General features: G+C 41.6%; 1 protein-coding gene and 1 long non-coding RNA gene across 9 annotated transcripts in view; one reads left to right on the top strand and one right to left on the bottom strand.

Annotated features, from left to right (window-relative positions):
• plekha5 (pleckstrin homology domain containing, family A member 5) overlaps positions 1–13,652 on the top strand; it is a 259,165-nt gene that overhangs the window by 77,788 nt on the left and 167,725 nt on the right. The gene's annotated exons all lie outside the window — the stretch shown is intronic.
• Positions 7,473–8,202, bottom strand: LOC109964773 (uncharacterized). The gene is made up of 3 exons (XR_002275553.1): positions 8,186–8,202; positions 7,716–7,984; positions 7,473–7,621 (listed from the first exon to the last, which is right to left on the bottom strand). It is a non-coding gene; the product is annotated as an uncharacterized LOC109964773 (long non-coding RNA).

Genomic DNA, 13,652 nt, shown 5'->3' with positions numbered 1-13,652 from the left:
GAAGCCTAGACAGCCAGAAGAGGCCTGAAGTAGATCCAGTCTTATCTGATACTTGTTGCCATGCTTGCCTGTTTTTTTTTTACCTGGTAGAACTGAAACACAGCCTGCTGTCTCTCACACTGGTCAGCCTTCTGAAGCTTGATTTATGGTTCTGCATTGACTCTGCGTAAAGCCTATGCTGTAGGCTATACAGGTGTCCTGCACCACTGTGAGCATTTATACTGGTGTGTCTGTGTCCCCCTGCAATTACACCACCAAAACACTAGTGGGCAGTGGAGTGTCTAAGCCACTGTGTTGTGTTTCTTCTCCACTTACTAACAATGGCGACTGAAACTGAGTAGGTCATGCTGGAGTTAAAACTAATAGATGTTGAACAGCAGTTACTTTTACTGAAATTACTGCAACACATGAGAAGACATCGGAGGAGTTGGTTTGTACGACCATTGAACCAAATGAGGCAGACGGGGGGCAGTGTTCCATCCTTGTCCAGCCACATGAATGAGGAATGAGATACAACCAGTCACAGTTGTTGCGGTTTGCGTTGCCAAGATGTAGTTGCATTTCTGGAGAGGTGCTCGTCAGGCTACGGCGTAGACTACTAAGCTACATGTTACCTATGTTGTAGCTACAGCGTAGATTCAATGCAGAACCATAAATCAAGCTTGAAGCCCCTTTCAAACATGCCCTCCTTTCCACTAATCTGACAGCATCTGAACATGTTGGCTGCATAACTCAATGAGCACCCTGGTTATTTTTCATAAAAGGCATGACAGCAATCTTGCTCTTGTTAATAGCATATTAGTTGTTGCTGCCTATTAATAATATTAATGGAGCATTTAAAGAAAACAGGCCTTATTCACTTAAAACTGAAACGTTCACATACATCAATATACAAATACTGAAATCACTTTTGCAGAATGATTCCAGTAAAGTTTGTCGAGTGTGTTTGTGTGCTGGTACCTTGGCTGACTTAGTCCTGTCATAGACAGCTAACTCCCCAAGCTTTTTGTATTTGTGTGGTAGTTAACTCCCAGACAATGAAACAAGTGCTGAGTTGTCTTTAATGGCAACCAATTTCTGACATAGTTTGCAGATTGCTGCCTTTTGAGCAACATCCGTCTTTTCAAAGCCAAAATACCTCCATGCGAGTGAGGATGAACCACTTCTAGCAATTACATTTAATTATGTAGACTGCGCTGGTGTCTGCATTTCATCTCCTAGCACTGTTTGTTAACTCATTTAGCATTTTTAGGCAGTTATGGTAGCTTCACTTGTGGTCTGATGACCATGAACACACTGTGTGAACTCTCAATTTCAGCTCACACATCGTTAACTCAACAAACACATCATAGATGATTTATATTGCACATCTCTAGTGTGATGTGCTTTACAGCAGCAGTAATCAGAAATGATCTGCCAGCTTGGCCATGACAAGGCCCAGGCCCATTAGCAGCTGATCACCACTGGGTCCCTGCTTGTCACTTGGTTCATATGTGGAACCCCCACATACAGTGCAAAGAATCAGCACTATATGTAAAAACCAATTACAGTGCTTTATCTATCCACAGAAGGAAAAGTGACTAAGTTTGCCTTTTGCCTCTGGGTATTTCCAGTGACCCCCAGTGCACTGTGAAATCCTCTGCTCAGACCGCGTTTGATGTGTGTGAGTCCACTTCCCACACAGAGCGATGCATTTGTTAGTGTCATATCATATGGTTGTAAATTTATTATGCTGTATGATCGTTATTGGAGGATAGGTATTGAATTTTTATTTTTGCTGAAGGGAGGGTATTCATACTTTTTTGGGACAGAAAATAGTTTTTTTTTTCCTTACTCCAGAAGTCTATTTTAGTTTAGCCTTCCCTGCATTATAAAAAAGTAAATGAAATAGTTGCATCAAGATGTAGCTTATGTGTAGCTCGTAAAAAACAAATGATTATACAACAATAGGAATTAGTGTTGTCACGATACTGGAATTTCTCACTTCGATACGATATCTTGAAAAATATTTATATCTGATAGCATTTTTGATGCCATGGGGAAAATTTGTCATACAACTGAGGGCAAACAGTTTTTCATTTGTATATTTAAAAGATAAGATAAGATAAGTAAGCCGTCCCTGGTAGGCTAGTGGTTAAGGCGCAGCGCTCTCGCCACTGCGGCCCGGGTTCGAGTCAGGGTTGCGTCAAGAAGGGCATCCGGCGTAAAACACGTGCCACATGTCAACATGTGAGTCGTCAGTGTGGCAATTCGCTGTGGCAACCCCTAAACGGGAAAAGCCAAACGTGACTTTCTTATATTTTAAAGATAAGTATAACAACGCTATGACAACGAGTTGTGACGCTACAAGGAACCATTCATTCGATGTCAGCTTTTGAGTCTGAACAGTTTTTAACCAATAATGTTTTGTACTTTGTCATTTTTTTCACATTTAATGAAAACAGTACTTCTTGAGGTACTGTACACATGATCAAGAGCCTCTGAGATTGTCACACATACTGTGTGTTAAGCACAAAATGTACCTTATTTTACTAATTAATTTAAGTATTCTCCCATCAACTGAATCTGAGACTCCTCAGACCTATGGCTCTGAGGGACATTAGCTTAGCTTTGAGAATTACAGAAGGCCGCTGGCCCAACAACAGGACAACACACTTAACAACAGTTTACTGGACCATCTTGTTTAATGGTTCAGTGATGCTGAAATGGAAGCTGTCACCAACCTCTTAAAATTCTTTATAGAGGTTGGCATGCTGCTCCTTCAGGTGCTTTGCTGAATTTGTTGTGTTAGCACCTATCATTAACGGCTGTTCCACACTTGTCATTTGTAATGAGCTAACATCATAGCAAAACCCTTAATCTACCACAGTCTGTCATTACCTTAAAATTCAACCGGTGCAAATGAGATGACAAGATGTGGACAGCACTGTGAGTGACAGGTGATGGGGCTGTGGGCATTGCAGCGGTGTGTGTGTGTGTGTAAATTCACTGTTAGAGAGAAGAGACAGGGCGAATGTGCAGCTGGTATCAGTGTATCAATACTATGGAAAATGAGAATTGAAACTTTTTCAAATATTCAGAATCAGTATGTTTAAAAAAGTCAATATTTTTGACAACACTACAAGGAATGTGACCATTCATTCGATGTCAGCTTTTGAGGCTGAACAGTTTTTAATTCTGTGATCAAATATATGCTAGATAAATAAGATGTGATGAAGCTGTCTAGAACTGCACTGTGTGTTAATGCTCCAGGTTTCAGTGAAATATAGCAAAAGATCAGAGATGGAGTGTGTTTGGACTGTGAATGTAGCAAAAGGAACATTATCATGATGTTTTGTCTGCTGTCTGCTTCTCAGTCTACATATATAGTATGTTATATACACACACTGCACTCGAGGACAGACTACATTTTCTAGCCCTAAACTCAACTAAAGGCCAGGTGCTGTGTGTTCTCTCTCTGTCCTTGAGACAGAGACAAGATGGGGCACAAACACCAAACATCAGCGGGTTTCTTCACAACAGATCAGTTTTAGAAGATAAACTCTTTCTCTGTGTTGTTATGAAAGGCTGGAGGAGCCAGGCTGAACCAGCCTGCCTGTCAGTTTCTGTCTGTTTTTCTCTTATTTAGCATCGATGGCCTGACCATGGCACCCTCGCAGATACAGTATCACCTTATCAGCAGAAAAAATGAACACACTAAACATTATTATTGACTTTACCATCTGCAGGTATTTGCAGTTGTATCATCTCTCCTGGTGGGAGCTGAAGTAACGGCTCATATTTGATTCCAAAACATTTCTGGTGAATTTCAAAAACTCTCCTCTGAAGACATTGCACTCCATGTGACCCTGTATTCACAGCTCTGTGTGTGTAGTAGGGATGTGTGTGTATCATCCGAGAGTGTCCTTATGTTAACTCAGTGACGTCAGCCACATAGAGGATGCCTTTTTGTGTGTCAGTATGTGTATTTATCTGGTCCTGGGCTGCTGCAGGTCAGGGGTGTAACAGAAGAATCAGTCTCCCTCCTTTTTGGACCACATTCTGTTTGTCTTTTGGTTCTCAACCTCAAGAGAAGCCCTGCAGAGATGGGATTATGACAGAGAGCGAGAGAAAGAGAGGACCAACAGTAGAGTCTGAACAAAGATACATAGACAAAGAAAAAGACTTAAGGGCGTTAACTGTTGCCAATGAAAATTAGACTGAGAAAAAAAGGCGGATAAAGAATAAAATGGAAAGAAAGGACAAAGAAAGGAAAGTTTCTGAAGCTATTTAATCATTGAGAAAGCACTTTAGACAGAGTATAAGTTTTCATGCTCGCTTGAGGTGATTTTTTTTTGACTTGTGCAAAAAAGAGTTAATGCACAAAATGGGAGATGGAAACACATTTGCCAGATAAATTATAGCTTAGTGAACATTGAACTCACATGCTGGCTGTTTCTGCTGAGCACCATTTCTCTTTCTTCGTCTCTGGACAGCTGTGAACATGGCCAATCCTAGTTTTATAACAGAGAGGACAAGTACGAGTTGCCCAGTTGAAATTATTTTGGCCAGGCCTTTCTCCATATTCTATGTTTGTCAGTTTCTCTGTTTTGTTTTGTTTTGTGGAAACACACCTAATTTGCTTTTCTTTTCTTTTGGCAAACTTTCAAAAGAGTCACTTCACATTTAGATGGAAACCAGGCTATTGACGGGTCATTTCTTTATCAAGGGCCCCCAGCTGCAAAGGCCCAGTTTCCTTTGAACTGCATATGCAGCCCACTAGTTGGTCTTGGCAGTAATCTCGGTGCAGCATGAACTAAATGAAAGCTGCAACAGGTCGTACTGACACAGATGGGAATGTAGGAAATTACAGTAATCTTTCATACAAGCATGAATGACAGTGTTCAAGTGCTTTGCAGATAAAAAAGGCTGCATTTTTGAAATGTTGCACAGCGCCAGCGAAGAAGGTTGCACTGATGAGTTCATATCAGTCTTAAGTGGCACCAAGATTTCTGATGTAAGGACAGACTGGGGCTGAGCGACAGGCCAAAAATATGTCTCACTATATTTCTATAATGATCAATCATCAATAATGTGCCAGCCCTGTGATAGGCTGGTGACCCATCCAGGGTGTACCCAATGTCAGCTGGGACAGGCTCCAGCCTGCCTGCGACCCTATTCATGAATAAACGGTATAGATAATGGATGGATGGACATACAGTACATGTAAAGCCATTCATAATGAAGGAGGCGCATTCAACAGGTTTGTTAACACCACAAATAGTCTGACGTTTATAGTTACAAGCTCATGCAAGGCTCTGCCGTGCAGCTACCCTGCATGGTAGTAGTGGTGATAAAGTACAGCTGCTTTCTACATAAACCTGCAGCAGTGCTGTTTTTGAACATTTCCATCCTGCAGCTCTACACCAGGAGTCAGCCACTGTCATTATCTTTTCAGACGGTGTTTCCACCGTTCCTACTAGCATCATATCTTTCACTATGAAATCAGAAATTGCAGTCACTGGGATTTGCGCTTCTTTTTGAGCTTTTATCATGTAGAGTAACACGTGAAAAGGCAACAGGAGCTGCTGGGCTTTGAACAGTATGAGGTTTAATGTTAGTGAGCTCAGTTGCTAGTACTGCAGTTTGGGAACAGACTGTCTTTCTGCACACTGGGAAAGTAATGTTACCTTTTCTAATGGGTCTTACTTTGTTGTTTCCTGACTTTGCCAGCACAGGTCACTGCATATTTTATGGTGGATGTTGCTCTGTTGTTTATCCAGCTTTAAAATCCAATCCTTTTCTAGAGTAGCAATGTTGTGTAAATGCTATTATCCAGATTTTTATTATAATTATCATTGTCATTTTATCAACCCAGCCTCAGAACAGACAGTTAACTAATGTAACTTGTTTAAAACATGTTGAGGATGACAGACCTTCTTGTTTTAACAGTTTTCCTTTAAAAAAGTTACTGTAGTGTAAATTTTCTATGGATGTACATTTTCACAATAGCCTACCTTGTTTTTGGTGGTTGGCTGTTTTTTCCATATCTCCCTGTCTTATGTAAGAGCACAATTTCTGATTTTGAATATACTCACACAAAATGAAACATGACATGAGTAAACTCTTCCATTCCAGACATGTTAGTGTTTCTCTCATCAAATGTAGAAAATAGGGATGTCATGACAGCCCCCAGAAGTGAAGCCACTCCGACACGATCTCCTCCTGGTGGCTGGCTGCAGTACAGGTCATAAACCCTGCCTCCTCCATGTTAGTGGATGGGACATAAGCCAGTTTAAAAACTCAAAGTACAGATCAGTAAAATATTTCCCACTGGTCACTTTTGTGGTTTTAGGTAGATAATATCATCCTAATTGAAATCTCTGTAAGGTGCTCAGCCAGCCAGTTGTTTTTTATTAACACACATGCTCTCTCTGTCACACACACACACACACACACACACACACACACACACACACACACACACACACACACGTGCACGATGGCAGACAATGTGGGCATGACAATGTTGGTTGGTTGGTCAGTACTGTAGGTCCGCAACTGTGGTCCAGAGTGAAGTATCACAGCGAATACTGAATGTTGTTGTCTGTATGTTTGTCCAGCCTGTTCTTGTGAGAGCGATATCTCAGGAACACCTTGAGGGAATTTCTTCAAATTTGGCACAATTATCCACAAGGACTCGAGAATGAACGGAATAGATTTTGGTGGTCACAATGATCTCACATTTGTCTCATTTCTGTGAATGCAATATGTCTAGAATGACTTCAGGGGTTTTTTTTTTGACTGGACGATGGAGGCATACAACCATGAAGCAGTAACTCTTGTTGAATTTATACCTAAGTGTTATCAATACACATTCAAATATGCCAAGAGTTGGATCAGCATTCCTATGGAAGGCTAGTATATACAGTGCCTTGCGAAAGTATTTGGCCCCCTTGAACTTTGCGACCTTTTGCCACCTTTCAGGCTTCAAACATAAAGATATAAAACTGTATTTTTTTGTGAAGAATCAACAACAAGTGGGACACAATCATGAAGTGGAACGAAATTTATTGGATATTTCAAACTTTTTTAACAAATAAAAAACTGAACAATTGGGCGTGCAAAATTATTCAGCCCCTTTAAGTTAATACTTTGTAGCGCCACCTTTTTCTGCGATTACAGCTGTAAGTCGCTTGGGGTATGTCTATCAGTTTTGCACATCGAGAGACTGAACTTTTTGCCCATTCCTCCTTGCAAAACAGCTTGAGCTCAGTGAGGTTGGATGGAGAGCGTTTGTGAACAGCAGTTTTCAGTTCTTTCCACAGATTCTCGATTGGATTCAGGTCTGGACTTTGACTTGGCCATTCTAACACCTGGATATGTTTATTTGTGAACCATTCCATTGTCAACTGTCTTTACATGCTTGAAAGAATAAATCAAATCAAATCAATTATGTGTTTGTTCGGACTCAGAAAAAGGCAGAACTCGGACTCAGGCTTGACCAGGTAAATGTATTTTAATAACAGAACTGAGAAGTGGTCAGAACTGGTCACGTCAGCCGATCTCAGGGCAGCGGGGAGTGCTGGGATGACTGGACTGCTAGAGCTACAACCCAAGGTTGTAGGAGAGGCGCAGATGGCTAAAGAAAAGCAGAGGATGAGAATGAGTAACAGGGATGCTATGGTAATGGCAATACTGATAGTTATACTGAGGACCTGAGTAGCAGAATTTACTGGCTCTAGGCAGGTGAGCATCGTAGGCTAAGAACACAGTCCAGGGGGAGGTGTGGGAGCTGGCACAGGAGATCACTGGTCCGACGTGCAGTACTACCGTCGTAGTGAGGCTCAGGCTCGCAGCAGACGGCAAGCAGGTAGTAAGATGGTGTGCGGAAGGCTGACAGTGGGGATCCAGAACCATGCAACCAGTCCCAGCGAGAGTTGGTCTCCTCGTCCTGAGGAGTGTCACCTGGAGAAACAGTTCACAGTCCAGGCACCAAATGGTGCTGATATAAAAATGGCTGAAACCACTATGCAGAGGGTACTCCGGTCCTTAACACAAGTCCACAGAAAACAGTTCAAACAGAAAGTGACCCTTCAAAAAACAATAAGGGCAATCAGTTCATTACTACCCGAAATCAGGTCCAACATTCTAGAAAACAGTTCATACACAAACAATCTTAGTCATGAGAACAAAGACAGGTTACCAGCAGGAACAGAGGAGATCATCTGGCAACAAGGAAACACCAACCCTCCCTTTAAGTACTAGTCTGGTAATTGAGAGCAGGTGTGCCTCGCCGCCTAGAATGCATTCCCACCTGTGCGGGGGCGGAGCTACTGTGACAGCCCGTGCCAGCTGATGAAGTGCTGGGGGTGGACAGGGCCACGGACGTAACAGTATTAGACAGTACAAGAGTACCTAATAATGTGGACATAAACAGTGACTTCAGTGCTGTGAGACAGACAGATTTGATGATAGAGTACCTGATCAGGTGTAACGGACCCGTAGGACTCTTTTCTTCATTTGTTTGTGACATGTCATGCATAAATATAATAGGAGGTTTGGGTATGTTCCCCCTTTTTCTTTTCATGACATCATAGGTAGATGTTGCGCTGACTGATCAAACTATAAAATGTCACTGTCGAGTTGGCTTTGACAATTTTTCAGAAACTAGAACATTTTCAAGTTTCCTCAACTAAAATGGAATCACGTAACCCTTCGAGTAATCTGACAACATACATCCTGAGAGCAGCAAATCCACATCTGTATTCACTGAGAGGGGACAAAGAAATATTAAAATAGATAAAATAGATAATCAATTTTGCTTAGGTTTCAACACTAATAAGGCAGTAGGTTGTTTGTACTAACATTTGATATTTACGCAAACCCATTACTGTATATTTTAAGGTTTCTTTAGTGAAATTCAACTCACTGTAGTATTAACATGCAGGCAAGAAGCAGTACAAGGGTGAAATGGATAACAGCTTCCTAATGCTCGGTGTCTGTTTGTGACTGCGGAGATGTCTGGGAACAGAGTGAGCCAGTCCGCCACAGATGCTGTTTGTTTCTTTAATAGATTAGATTGTCTGGAAGAGCTTGGTGAGAAGGTCTTATCACAGGAATGCTAAATCTGGTCACCCTGTTGTGTCTTTGGAAGTCCACTGATAAAAGACTTGTGCTGATGAACTTGGGGGCTTGCTGACAGATGGAGCTGTGCAGGACTTTGTCACAAATCTAAAAAATCTGGCATAACATACATAGTACAGTACACAGTATATAACATAAGAAGAAGTTTACTGGAGCCATGTTTGCTCTCTGTGTCTATATAAGTGTGTGTGCGCGCACTGGAATGGCTTTGCATTGTGAGGATCAGTTACTATAAGTTCTTTTATGGCTTTTGAGGGCTAAGGCTTGATCTTATGTTTCATTTTAGAATTACCTTAGGATTAGGTTTGGGAATTTAGTTGTGATGGTGAAGGTCAGGACAGAGTACGGGACTAGAGCAGTGTTTCCCAGAGAAACCCTTAACAGCAGTGGTTCCTAAAGAATCCCACCTGGGGGGCCCTTTTTTTGGAGGGGGCTAAATATAAATATAACTGAGTGTATGGTAGTGGGAGTGGGAGGGCTCAAAATATTTTACCCACAAAATACAAAATTGGGGTCCCGCAAAAAAAGTTGAGAAACCACTGGGCTAGAGAATGCATTATGTCAGTGAATGTCCTTACAAATATAGCAGTACATTCAATTCAGTTCTATCCGGTTCAATTAAAATGTATTTGTATAACACCATGGTGAGGTTAGGATTAGGTTGATATGGTTAAGGTTAGGATAAGTCTTTAAGAAATGAATGTAAGTCAATGTAAAGTTCCAACGAGGACTGAAACCACACACGTGTGTGTGTGTGTGGTTGTGTGTTCTCAGTTATATGGGGCTCACAGCAAACGATCTTGGGCCATCACCAACAGAACTGCCAAACCCATCACAGCTAATGTGTGCCACACACACACACACACACACACACACACACACAGTAAAGGGATCCTTTCACTCCCTCCACAGCTAATTGAAATTATCTGGGCTAAAATATATGGGTCTATGTATGTGTGTGTGTGTGTGTGTGTGTGTGTGTGTGTGTGTGTACTTGTGTGGCCAGCAGTGTGAGGACCCATTTAATTTTATACCATGGGAGTGAGGACATTTTGGGAAAGTGAGAACATTTTGGCCAATCCTCAATTTCTGTGACCCATTCAAAGGGTTGTTTGAGGGTTAAGACACAGTTTTAGGGTTAAGGTTAGAATTAAGTTAGGTTTGGTGTTAGGATAAAGGTTGGAGTTTGTCATTTATTTGGGAATGCATGTTAATGTGTGTCTTCACAAAGATAGCTATACAGATGTGTATTTGTGTGTGCATGCACTCTTTTCCCCTTGTTTACTTGCCGAGGAAGGACATACCACACTGTGAAGCTGCAGGGAGCATGCTTGGCCTCTCATGCACGTTCTCCTGGTATTTTTCTGCTCTGCTCAGGAGCTGCCTGATGCACATTAAACAGCAGATTCGTGTTTAAAGGGTAGCTTCACTGAAATTACCAGAAAACAATTTCTCATTTGCCTGTGGATCACAGACTGGGGGCTGGATCCCCCAAGGGTTTGCTAGATATGTCTGAGAGGTCACAAACCAAACAAAGACACTGAGTGAAATACAGTACATATCAGTCGCTATGTGGAACGTCATCATTATTTTGTAACATGGCATAAGACTGTAACTACACATAACTAGTAGATCTAAGACTGGACCCAGTGATAGTGTGAATTTTTGTGCTGAAATTGAAAAGAAACTGTATTTAACATTAAAAGGTGCATGCAGCTGATATCCACTCCACTCATTAATGCAACTATTGAAATGGATTGTTACCTCCACCAAGTGCAGGGGTGATGTTTTTATTACCAGCATTATTTTGTTGGTTTGTTCACAGCATAATTGAAAAAGTAATGAATGGATTTTCATGAAATGTTTCAGAGAGGAAGGATTTGGCTCATAGAATACCCAGCTAGATTTTGGTGTTGAGATCCAGGAATTTTTTTAAAGGACTCTTCACAACTGTGAGTGTTGGAAAGGCTGTTGACTGTATGTGAGAGCCACCTAGTGATGAAAGTGTGCAGCTGCAGCTGCTTAGCACTTGGACTGAAGACAAGTGGAGCTAATAAGTGTAGCAGGCGATACTTTGTAAAAAAAGAGAACTTACATACAGCCATGAACAACTGTAAGTACACATTGTTATGTCAGTCTGTATGGGACACTTATTTGGCTGTTTGTGGCATTTAGCAGTCGTATGTCTACACTTTTTAAAATACATTTCAAACTCATATCAGTGTCATCCCAAATTCCAGGGGTAGGTTTTCCTGCTCAAGCAATCATAATTGGAGAATCAAACTATCATGGGAATATTGTTTTCAGGTGCCATGGCATCATGGGGAAACTGATCTACCTTGGTGGAGGTTTGTGCTCTCTCAATACTGTCTAGTTGCTTCTCATTTTGTTAAAAATTAGAATTCTTGTTGCACCTGGGTAGCCTAAGGACTTAAGGCACAGACCTGTACACTGCAGTCATTTCAACATGTGGCACATGAACACCGGCTGAAGCCAATGAATCCTCCCAGGAGTCACAGTAATGGTGATCCTTGCCCATTTAGCTAACCTGGCCTTCTTCTCAGCCACACATTTCCTGGTATTATAATTACTATAACACACACCATAAATGCAGCAATATGAACTCTATTAAATGTGTAGTGGAAATCACCCCGTTAACAACCCCTGTCAGCATGGGGCTACAACTCACTCTGGTGATGAATGCTAGGCATATCTCAAACACACACTTTCACACTCATAAAAGAGACTGCAGTTCTTCCCTTGTTCTGTAAGTGTGTACTCCTAGGTTAGCACAGGAGAAAGAGGAAGCTTTTGACTGTAAAGAGCAGCCACCTGTAAAGCTCATGTGGAAGAGTTAAGCTGCAGAACTAAACCTCATTTTAAGCCTAAAACAGGTTGCACATCTGTCCACATGTCAAAGTGTCCTTGAGCAAGACACGGAACTGTAAGATTACTCAATGGGCTGACAGGGCACATGCCCAGGAGCCCAAGGGGTCAGGGGGCCCAAAAATGAGACACAAGATAAGTGAAACATGTCTCTCTCAGTCTGGGTATCTTGCTCAATGACAGATGAGATGCCTTAACACTTCTGTCATCTTGCTTTGTTTTTGCTCTTTAATTAGTTTTTTATTTATGACATTTCCCTCCGTAGTGACTGACATGATAAGCATTCACAGAAAGCCAGAGTATACCTTACTTACCTTTTCACACCGTTAATGTCTGACAAAGACAGTCTTAGATCAGATACAGTCATTAACACTTTTGTGTGTTGTGGAAATGGAAAAAGGTAGATTCTTTTTATGCTTCACCTTCTTTTTATTTGCAGCCTTTTGGCATAAGTACTACATGGCCTCTATTTTCACGATCCATGAAAGCGGCACTCCCAACTGTTTCTTTTCCTACCCTTGAAATGTTCTTTTCCCCTCTGTAATATTTTAGTGCCCAGCGCTGAACATATATTTCACAGGTGGGAGCCAAGGAACAAACAGGTGGGAGGTTCATTCAGATCAGGCAGTGCAAATAGAGTTGTCAGTACTGCATGTTTTTGCAAGACATGCAGTGTATATATTGGTGGAAAATGGGCTGATACTGACATCTCAAAACCAGAAAGTCTGTTCTTGGAGCAGCATCAAGCTTTTTTTTTTTTTTTTTTACAGTGGCAACAAAAAGTATGTGGACCTTTTGGAATTTCCTGTTTTTTTTTTTTTGCATTAATTTCTCATAAAATGTGATCTGATCTTCATCCAAGTGAAGAGTCACTTTCAGCTTTTCCCATTTAGGGGTCACCACAGCAAGTCGTCACACCGACGACTCGCATGTTGGCATTTGGCACATAGTTTTACGCCGGATGCCCTTTCTGATGCAACTTGGATTTGAACCCGGGGCGAGAGTGCTGTGCCTTAACCACTAGCCTACCAGGGACAGCTCATCTAAGTCAAGAGTACTGACAAATATAATGTGTCTACAAAAACAACACAAGAAATTCTGATCTTTCATGTCTTTATTGAAGACACTCATTATGGTAGTGGAAAAAGTAAGTGAACCCCTGGAATTAATAACTGGTTGACCCCCCCTTCGCAGCAATAACCTCAACCAGGTGCTTCCTGTAGCTGTGGATCAGAGCTGCACTTTGTTCAGGAGGAATTTTAGCCCATTCTTCCTGACAGAACTGCTTTAGCTCCATCATATTCTTTGGACGTCTCCCGTGTATGGCTCTCTTCAAGTCATTCCATAGTATCTCTATTGAGTTGAACAGACATTCTCACATTATCCTGAAGAAATTTTTGATACACTTGGGAATTCATCTTCCCCTCAATGATTGCAAGCTGACCAGGCCCTGATGCAGCAAAACAGGCCCAAATCATGATGTTTGCTCCACCATACTTTACAGTTGGGATGATGTTTTCATGATGATATGCAGTGCCCTTTTTTACGCCAGATGTAGTGCTGCATGTTCTTTCCAAATAGTCGTCAGAAACTGACCTGCTGGCCACTGATCAGCTCCACTGCAGCATCAGCAAGGGCAC

Source organism: Monopterus albus, unplaced genomic scaffold (genome assembly GCF_001952655.1).
Source record: "Monopterus albus unplaced genomic scaffold, M_albus_1.0 scaffold92.1, whole genome shotgun sequence".
Taxonomy (NCBI): domain Eukaryota; kingdom Metazoa; phylum Chordata; class Actinopteri; order Synbranchiformes; family Synbranchidae; genus Monopterus; species Monopterus albus.
This window is presented reverse-complemented; position numbering and strand designations above follow the sequence as displayed.